The 10,448-nt window shown below is 38.9% G+C and overlaps 2 long non-coding RNA genes across 2 annotated transcripts; one reads left to right on the top strand and one right to left on the bottom strand.

The window, feature by feature from the left end:
• The first annotated feature begins 325 nt into the window (after positions 1-325).
• On the top strand, positions 326-4,761 carry LOC125187754. Its single transcript, XR_007170660.1, has 2 exons — positions 326-503; positions 4,430-4,761. It is a non-coding gene; the product is annotated as an uncharacterized LOC125187754 (long non-coding RNA).
• On the bottom strand, positions 1,786-2,355 carry LOC125187753. The gene is made up of 3 exons (XR_007170659.1): positions 2,341-2,355; positions 2,131-2,265; positions 1,786-2,038 (listed from the first exon to the last, which is right to left on the bottom strand). It is a non-coding gene; the product is annotated as an uncharacterized LOC125187753 (long non-coding RNA).
• Positions 4,762-10,448: the final 5,687 nt, after the last annotated feature.

Genomic DNA, 10,448 nt, shown 5'->3' with positions numbered 1-10,448 from the left:
GTGAATTAAGGAGGATTTGTTTTCATAAAATTTGAAAGTCATGAGAATATTATATTAGTTAAATGTTGAACTTAATATGTAGATTCAATCATGATAATAAAATAATTGGATATAAGATTGAATAGAGAGTTGTTTTAGTACATTCACATGAAAAGAAATATATATTATTGTTTAAAGCAAAGGGCACGAAATTTTCAGCTTCTGGGATATGTTTTGATTTCAATATTTATCTTGAATTTATAGAAAATTCTAGATAAAAAGAAAGTTAAATGTGTCTATTTAAAGTTATGCCACTTGTACAATTTTAAAAGCCATATATTATAATGAGTGGATACTATTTATATTAAGATATATATTTTAAAAACTACACTCTCAGCCTTATGGAGGAGGAGAAAAACTCACGGTCACCATGGGAGAGAAAGGAACCGTGAGGTTCAAGCTCTAGCCTCGTTGCCGATTTTCGTTGTATCGATCGTCCGATTACATAAACCTTAATAAATTGAGTAAGCTCTTTCTATTTGTACTATTTTGACAGCATGAAATTGATGAAATTTTGAGATGGGGTTTGGAGAATTTTGTCCAGAATTTGATGGAGTAAAGGGCGTTTGGAAGTTTTGATTAATCGATGAATATGTGTTTAATGAGTAGGGTTTATGGTATTTAGAATCAATTGAACTCTAGCATAAAGATTACATGAGAACTGAAATTATTGCTTAGGGTTTATGGTCTTTATGATTAAATCCACATGTTAGATAAAAGATGTGGTTATTGTGATGATTAAATATAAGTGGAAATATAATTTGATATAAAAGTTTGAATCGAATTATATCCTTTGATTTTTCAGTGATCTGTTCTGAATTATTTGGCTTGTGTAAAACAGTGAAAATTCGGGTTTAACAATTTTTAAAATAACTTTGATGAGTTTAGTAGTTCCCTGAATATTAGGGAGAATTCGAATTATATCCTTTGATTTTTCGGTGATCTGTTCTGAATTATTTGGCTTGTGTAAAACAGTGAAAATTCGAGTTTAACAATTTTTAGAATAACTTTGATGAGAATATTAGGGAGAATTTTGGAGTTTATGTACTACATCAATAAATTGTTGTAACAATACACCTTTAAATTGTCATCCTTTCATTTGTAATGTGTATTGTTTTCGTATATCTTATCTAAGTTATGCAGAGTACTTAAGCTATAAGGAAACTTGAATAAACAAGTTTAGAAATAACTATAAGATGTCGGGGCGTTCTCCAAGTTTTCTAACGAATTAATAGCTACATTTACTATTTATAAATAGTACGTTGAAAACGTTGACGGAGGCTATCCAGTTTTGGTAGTATGTGGGAAAATGATGATAACTACCGAACCAATACGAATTTTTGAATAAATCTTGTTGGATTATAAAGTAGATATCTTTGGGTATCTAAAAATATGAGTTCAAGCCTCTAAAGCCTTCTATTTAATAATAGAGTGTTTATGACAAATTAATCTGATACAATTGTTATTTTAGAAAGATAAAAAAGGAGGAAGTATATAGTATATTTTATGGCATCACAATTTTCTCAACTTAATTTTAATCGATTAATGTAGTGGGCGTAACAATATTAGCCAATTGGCCCAACACTAAATTCAAATAAAAGAACAAGCCCAAAAATAAACCCATTTGAAAAAGTAAAACACACCAATACACTCCCAAATCCCAAAACGCGTAGCTTCTCTTTCTCACCTTTCTTCCCCGAAGCATTCAAATTCTCATGTTAAATTCTCAAAGATTCCAGTTCCGACAATTATCTTTCACCACTGTTACAACATAACAACAATCCTAATCTTTCGCCACTGTTACATTAACGAAGAAAATAGTGGTCCTGAATGGATTGTTACATAATGCAACAGTAATATCTTGTTTGATTTTGAATTGGAATCTTGATGAACGCCAACAATTGGAATCTTTCACCACTTATGAGGATAAGGTATTGTCTTATGACATTAATTTAACCAGTAAAGAATCTCCTCCAAGATTGCCATGGCAGAAAGCCACCTGTACCACCAATTATATTAACATCCACTATATAATGATATTTGAAAACTACATCTAAAAGCAGTCAGTATCCATGAATGATGAATTCATACCGCAAGCAGGGCATCGAAAATAATACTTGTTGTCCCTCAATACAAGGCCAGAGCCTCTACACACCTTGCAATTTCTCTGTTCCACAATTCTCTTGCTGAACTCAACCCCGGCCACCACAAATGGAGCAACACCAGCTGCACACCGCGCCCGCATAATTATTTTATTTTATTTTATTTTATTTGTTTAGATACAAACACAAAAAAAGTTACCTATAGCTCCAACCACTATTTGCCAAGTTAGCTCGGGGTCGGAAGTGATGGCATCGTTCACGGTCACTGTAACAGCCCGGATTTCTAGGGTATAATAAATACGACGACTGCTACCAAGGCGGACTTAAAAGCAATAAGAACATAGACTAGGGTTTCTGTTGGAAATAAATCAAGGAGATTGGAAGAAATCACAAGATTAATTGTAGATTGATTTTAGTGAATATTTTTCCTGATTTGTAGCTAGGGTAAATCTTTCCTTATGTAATCAATCTCTAGCCTATTTAGGCGTGTAAAGTCCTCACAATTCATAACACAGTTGAATATATCAGAAATACATTATTCAACATGGTATCAGAGCAAGACGGCTCAGAATAAGATTCATCACAGCCTGAGAATACCAAATCTCGGCCATGGCAGATCATTCAGACGATGAAGAGAAACCCAACAACAATAATGATTCAAGATTGAGAATGAGTAAGAACGTTACTCTGGCAGTCAAACTCAATGGAAACAACTACCCTCTCTGGCAGAAACTAATGAGGATAGCCGTTGGGGGCAGACGAGCCCTTCGGCACCTCACCGGTATACCAGCGCCTCCAGAACCAGGGGCGAAAGGCTACACCGAATGGGAAGAGACCGACATGATCGTGTTCTCATGGATAATCGACAATATCGAAACTGATATCGTCGTCGATTTCGCACACCACCAAACTACACAGGCCCTGTGGGAGAGCTTGTCGTCACGTTTGCTAGCACTGCTGATCCGTACCTGTTATATAACTTGGAGGAAAGAGCGAGTAAGATAGTGCAAGGAGAACAAGGACTCGAAACTTACTGGCGTCGTCTCCATGGGATCTGGATCGAGATAGATCGATGTGAGAATCGCCCGATTGATTGCTGTGACAAAGGAGTCGGGCAATTCCGAACATACATAGGAACAAGACGTTTGTTCAAGTTCCTCACCGGACTGAATGAACGATACGACGGAATCCGGCGCGACATCCTCAAAGAGCATCCCCTGCCCTCAGCCGAAACCGCATACGGGCGGGTGAAACGAGAAGCTACTCGGCTCAAAATCATGCCGCCGGCAGCAAACTCAGATTCCCCGGCCGGAGCAGCTAGCGACGACTCATCATCGGGCGGAGTGGGGCTAGGATTCACTGCCCGAAACCAACCCCAGCAGCAGCAGCGCGTCAACCAACAACCACCACCACGCGCCGCCGGACCCAACCGCAGGGGAGGAGGATTCAAACCGATCAAATCCAAGCTATGGTGCTCTCATTGCGGTAAACCGAAACATACCAGAGAATCATGTTTTCTCTTGGTTGGATTTTCCGAATGGTGGGACGAAAATCAAAAGGCGAAAGCCCGATTGGCAATCGGGGTGGACGATGGCAGTGGCGGTGGATTGTTTCCGACTAGAGGAGGCAACCGTGAGGCCACCAATCCTCGCGCGAGAGCCGGAGATGGAGACTCCCGGAACGGAGGGGGACGGGCAGAGGAGGTAGTAGGAGAGGCGGCGTTTGCAAGGATGGGAGGAGGCGGCGGAACTGCAATTGGGAATGGAGGTAACGGGCTGGAATTAAAAAAATCTAGCCCAAATTCTCATTTACAGTCAACACCCCATATTTCCTTTAAATTGCAAACAATACCCCATTTTGAAAATAATATTCAATCTGCCTCCAAATGTGTTGTTAATTGTAGACCTCAACCCAAGGCTTTAGAAAATCATTTTATTACCCCAAATAGGTTTGAAGTGTTGAATAAATTGCATATTGCTTGTACTGCACAATATAAGTCTAGTGAAAAAGAGAAGGGTTGGATTTTTGATTGTGGAGCAACTGATACTATGACCCATGATAAAAATGACTTTGTGAATTTTAGTGGAGCTATGAAAAGTCAAATTCAGACTGCAGATGGGGAATTAACATCAGTAGAGGGAAGTGGAACAATCGAAATTTCACCAACTTTAAAGTTGTCGAATTGTCTCTATGTTCCGAAATTATCACATAAGTTGATGTCCATCAGTCATGTAACAAAGGAATTAAATTGTACTTTACTGATGCATCCAAATTTTTGTGTTTTACAGGATATCAGGACGAGGAGGATAATTGGGCGTGACACTGAGCGTCAAGGCCTCTACTATGTTGATGAGATGGCTCACCAAGGCAGTGCCGCGATGCTAGCTCACGGATCTGCATCTCGAGAAGCTTGGTTGTGGCATCGACGTTTTGGTCACCCGTCACCTGGTTATTTTAAATTACTTTTCCCGAATTTTTCTCATCTCAAAGATATTGATTGTGAGTCTCGTGTTTTGGCGAAAAGCCACAGACAGTCTTTTAAATCTAGTGAAACTCGTGTTAAAACTCTTTTTTCCTTGGTTCATGCTGATGTGTGGGGCCCCGCGCCTATTGCTGGTGATCATGGTTTTAAGTATTTTTTAATCTTCGTGGATGATTGTTCTAGAATGACTTGGGTGTATTTTTTGAAAAACAAATCTGACGTATATGCAAAATTTGTTCTTTTTTTTACCATGATCCAAACACAGTTTCAAACCACTGTTCGAACCCTTAGATCGGATAATGGGAGAGAATTTGTTAATAAAGAGATGTTAGAATTTTTTCAAAAAAGGGGTTTAATTCACTAAACTTCTTGTGCTTATACCCCCGAACAAAATGGAGTCGCAGAAAGGAAAAATAGAATAATTTTGGAAATCACCCGAGCTTTGTTTTTTGACTCTAAAATTCCAAAATTCTTGTGGCCCGAGGCAATTGCCACCTCTGTGTACTTGATCAATCGTCTTCCTACAAAAATCCTAAACATGAAAACTCCTCTTCAGACTTTATCTACACTAGCTCAGGTACCAGAACCTCTTACCCTACCTTTGAAAATCTTTGGGTGTTCTGTTTATGTCCATGTCCCTAAACACGAGAGAAATAAATTTTCCGCATGCGCTATAAAGTGTGTCTTTTTGGGGTATGGGATAAATCAGAAAGGATATAGGTGTTTTGATCCCTCTTCTAGGAAAATTATAACCTCAATGAATTGTAATTTTTTGGAATGTGAATACTACTATACCAACCTTAGTGGTCAAGGGGAGAGTAGTGATAGTAATTGTTCATCTGGACCCCTAAGTTGGTTTATGTCACCACCAAGTAACTCGAACGTGGAACCAACAGAGAAAGCTAGTACTTCCGCCTAGCCTGTCTTACCACATGTAGAGCCTCCTCAACCGCCACCTCCCGACAATCCTCCTCCAGTGATATCTGAGGTAATTCCTGGCACTGGATCAGATTGTACAATTATTTCTAATGACTCATCTGCAGAAACTGTTGAGAATGTTGTGGAGAATGCAGCGGTAGATGGTGACACAGGGCGGTACATAATGCCCCGGAGAAGTAATAGAGGGATTCCATCTAAGAGGTACAGCCCCGAGCGTATTTCTAGAAGAAGTAGATACTCGGTAGCAAACTTGGCTAAGGCGAATCTCACTGAGACGGCAAGGGCATTCACTGCTGCCCTGTATGAGGAAGAAGAAATTCCTGGAACAGCCGAAGAAGCTATGAAAATTAAGCATTGGAGGGAGGCCATGATAGTGGAAATGAAGGCACTAATGAAGAACAAAACTTGGGAGGTATGTCTGAGACCTGAGGGATCTAGACTAGTAGGATGTTGTTGGGTATTCACAATCAAAAGACGACCAGATGGATCTATTGAACGTTACAAGGCGAGGCTAGTTGCGAAAGGGTACACTCAGACCTATGGAGTTAATTATGCAGAAACCTTCTCACCAGTGGCCAAGATGAGCACCATTCGAGTTCTTTTTTCAATTGCTGCGAATAAAGATTGGCCACTACACCAGTTTGATGTAACAAACGCCTTTCTGCATGGGGAACTAACGAAGCCAATCTATATGGAAGCCCCACCTGGCTTTGGTGGAAACTTTGGAGGACAGGAAGTGTGTAAACTAAAGAAGACCCTCTATGGCTTGAAGCAATCTCCAAGGGCGTGGTTTGGGAGGTTCACTGAAGTAATGAAGAAGTATGGATACAAACAGAGCAACTCGGATCATACACTATTTCTCAAGAAGAAGGAAGGGAAGATTACATGTCTAATCATTTATGTGGACGACATGATTATGACGGGAGATGATGAAGAAGAAATAAGTCAATTGAAGAAAAATTTGTTTACCGAGTTTGAGATGAAAGACTTGGGACTTCTCAAGTATTTTTTGGGAATTGAGGTGCTGCGATCCAAGAGAGGAATATTCATAAACAGAGGAAGTATGTCTTGGATCTTCTAGCTGAAACAGGGATGCTGGATTGCAAGCCTGCTGAGACACCGATGCTGCAGAATCACGGTCTGCAATTAATCGAGGGGGCAGAACTCACAAACCATACTAGATATCAGCGCCTCGTGGGTAAGCTTATCTATCTTTCCCACACTAGACCAGATATTGCTTACGCAGTTGGAGTGGTTAGCCAGTTTATGCACAAACCCCAAACGGATCACTGGGAGGCAGCATTGAGAATTGTGCGATACTTGAAGGGAACTTCGGGATATGGAGTTTTATTTGAGAATCACGGACATATGTAGATATTTGGGTTCACAAACGCAGACTGGGCTGGGAATCCAAATGATCGAAAATCAACGGCTGGATATCTTACCTTTGTTGGAGGAAATCTTGTCACATGGCGTAGCAAGAAGCAGAAAGTAGTAGCACTATCCAGTGCTGAAGCAGAGTTTCGAGGAATTAGGAGTGGTCTAACAGAGATCCTATGGCTGAGGAAGCTTATGACAGAACTTGGCCTGATATCACAACATCCGTGCAAACTCTTCTGTGATAATCAGGCAGCTATTAGCATATCTGAGAATCCGGTACAGCATGACCGGACGAAACACGTCGAGGTGGATCGACACTTCATTAAGGAGAACATAGAGGCTAAAATTGTGGATCTTCCTTTTGTTAGATCAGAGGACCAGTTGGTAGGTATCCTCACCAAAGCAGTTGATTCGAGGAGCTTCAACGGAGTATTAGACAAGTTAAAAATGGGTGATCCCATTGTTTAACTTGAGGGGGAGTGTTGGAAATAAATCAAGGAGATTGGAAGAAATCACAAGATTAATTGTAGATTGATTTTAGTGAATATTTTTCCTGATTTGTAGCTAGGGTAAATCTTTCCTTATGTAATTAATCTCTAGCCTATTTAGGCGTGTAAAGTCCTCACAATTCATAACACAGTTGAATATATCAGAAATACATTATTCAACAGTTTCATTTAAAGAGATTTGACCAAGGTATTAAACGAACTATCAAGGCAATAAGTCAACGGTTTACCCTTGAAAATCAATGAAGAATAGATACCATGAACAATGATCAAAAGTCAAGGGTTTGACATAAATTCAAAAAAAAAAACAAACACAATATGTCTTGATCTTCTAATTCAAAAGGAATAAGTTCAAAATAACCAAATGATACTAAAGTGTTTCAAAAATTCAGCGGAAACGACCAAGAGAAAGTGAAGCCATGTATGAAGACACAATTACACTTGAAGTTCAAAACATCCATCTTATTTAATTAATGTGCTCAACACCCGCCACCGCTCGTCGCCATTCAACCTGCACATAAGGAAAACACATGCAGAGCTGAGTATTTTGAAATACCCATTGAACTCGTTGCCAAAATATTTTATTAGTTATGCCACCCTTACCATAGTGAATTCGAGTTTAACAATTATCAAAATAAATATCATCGAGTATCACAAAAATATTTCCATAGACTGGTGATGCACTTTTTATTAGCACTAAAAATACCTGCAAGTATACGGGGTAAATCTAGTATAGCTAAAGGTCAGTACCGAGATATCGAACACGGGGAATATAATTGCAACTGACTATTATGTACTAAGCGTCAAATACTATCTAGAGAAACAAGAGAAGTTTTGGTTTTTGAAAGTAAAAACAATTAAAAGCAATCAAACAACTAAATGCAATTAAATCACAAAGATAAAATATGAGAGATAAGAGAATTCCATGGATGTGCGTTCACAATTATGGCTATACAAATTTCAACTACAATACCCTAACACAGTTTATACTTTGAAAGGACGAGTCACCTAGCTTATGCTCATGCGATGCAAACGTTGATTACAAGATTAGGGTTGTCAATCCTAACACGTAACTCCATAAAGCTCTTAAGACCCTTGAAAAATCTTCACTCTCAATTAACAGTATCGTTTTAAGGGAAGCTAACTGTAGCGTTTACTAAGTGGATCTGACTAGCTAGAACTCTGTCACAATTATGAAGCAAGCTATATTAAATCATACATGATTGTGTCACTCAATCATGAAGCATCAGAACTACTTAGGGAAGAAACAAAGTAAAAACAAAACGGATATTAAATAAAAAAAGGAATTGTATAAACCAATAAAAGTTACTAACACATCCAAAGAATCCCATGAGTTTAGTTAGACATAATTGAATAAGCTAAAAACATAGATTGGAGTGAAAACAATTGGAACATTAAAACTAAAGCAAATAAAACCCGTAGGTTGAATCCTTGTCATTCTTGATGTTCTTGTTTCTTTCTCCAACCCCTTGCACAATGAAGAACTCTCAAATTTATGTTATGGAAGTAATTGGCAAAAAGAAGATGAAAGATTAGGGTTGGAGGAGGAGCTATGAAAGCTCCCCTTTTGGGGGCTAAGGAAGGGTTCAATTCTATGAATGAGGTTATGAGGTATATATAGGCTTTAGAAGGATTTAAATTTGGTAATAAGTGTCCTCCAAGCATTAGGAAATATGTATTTTTCGTTCCCTATAGTAGAAGGAAAAGATTTGGCTTCACAAGGTAAGATCTTCTTTCCTTCTTCAATTTTCCGCCTAGACTGCAGCTAGCAGCTTTGCGCGACTTTGGTAGAACGGCCATAACATTCTCCAAAGAACTCCGATTGAGTCTATTCTTGTACCATCTTGAAGCTCTTTTCAAGACTAAGAGAATGGTGTGTAGAACACCCCGATCAGACTTCAGGATCGCCAGAAAATTGAGTTTGAAGACAGCTGTCGCGCGCCGCGTTTCTGTGGCGGGCCGCCGCACCTTGGCTGGCGGTCGCCGCGCGCAGTCCAGTAGCTTCTGACTCCTTGTGGCGGTCGCCACGCACTTCCCGGTGGTCGCCGGGCGTGTCTTTGTTTCCGCTAAGCGCCGGCGGTCGCCGGAGAAGCTCCAGATTTCCTACTTCGCGTATTTACTCCCTTTTTAGGCTCAAATATGCACATTTCTCACAAAACATGTCAAAATATCAAAATAGATAAAATATGCAAATAATGGACATGTAATGCAACTTTGACCTTAAAAATGGGCCAAATAATGTCCTTAAAACCCTGCAAAATCCGAGCGTATCAACTCCCTCAAACTTACATTTTTGTTTGTCCTCAAACAAAACAATAAAGACACAAAATAGACGTACGGAATGCACACGGACTAGACGTCATAATTGCCTCAAAAGATGAAAGAATAGATTAAGCATGTATTAACGCAATCAAATCAAGCAAGGCTTTTATTAGTGCACTTTCATTACTAACTCGTGGAACACCTTGAATTCAAGCCCTCACATGTGGCACACTTCCAAAGATGGGAAGTGTTCTCTCACTCTCAAAGTGTAAGGTTAATGTGTATATATAGCACTCAAATCATGCATCACGCAAAGTTTACCATAGGCTTGCTTAAAGTCTACTCCCTCCTCTACTAAATGTGATTAAGCTTCAAAAGTCCGAAAGGTCTTTATCTTTGGTTGTAATGTAGGCTCTTTGGTAGGTGAGGAATATTTGGCTAAAAAGTGACTAAAAATAAAAATATCCCAAGTAGAGTAAAGATAACTCCACTTTTCTAAACCCAAGACACTTTTAACACTTTATTTTTCTTCTTCCACTCACTTTCCAATCATTCGATTTTTTTTTCTTTTCACAACCTTTTACACTTTTTCTTTTCTCTTTTTTTTTCTTCTTTTTCTTTCTTACACAACCATTCTTTTCTTTTCTAAGATAAAGCACACATTTGGAATTTTTCTCAATTTCACAACTTGTACTTTTCTTTACATTAAGCACACTA

This window comes from Salvia hispanica, chromosome 5 (assembly GCF_023119035.1).
Source record: "Salvia hispanica cultivar TCC Black 2014 chromosome 5, UniMelb_Shisp_WGS_1.0, whole genome shotgun sequence".
NCBI classification, from domain to species: Eukaryota; Viridiplantae; Streptophyta; class Magnoliopsida; order Lamiales; family Lamiaceae; genus Salvia; species Salvia hispanica.
The sequence above is the reverse complement of the archived record's forward strand: the minus strand, read 5'-3'. Positions and strand labels throughout refer to the sequence as shown.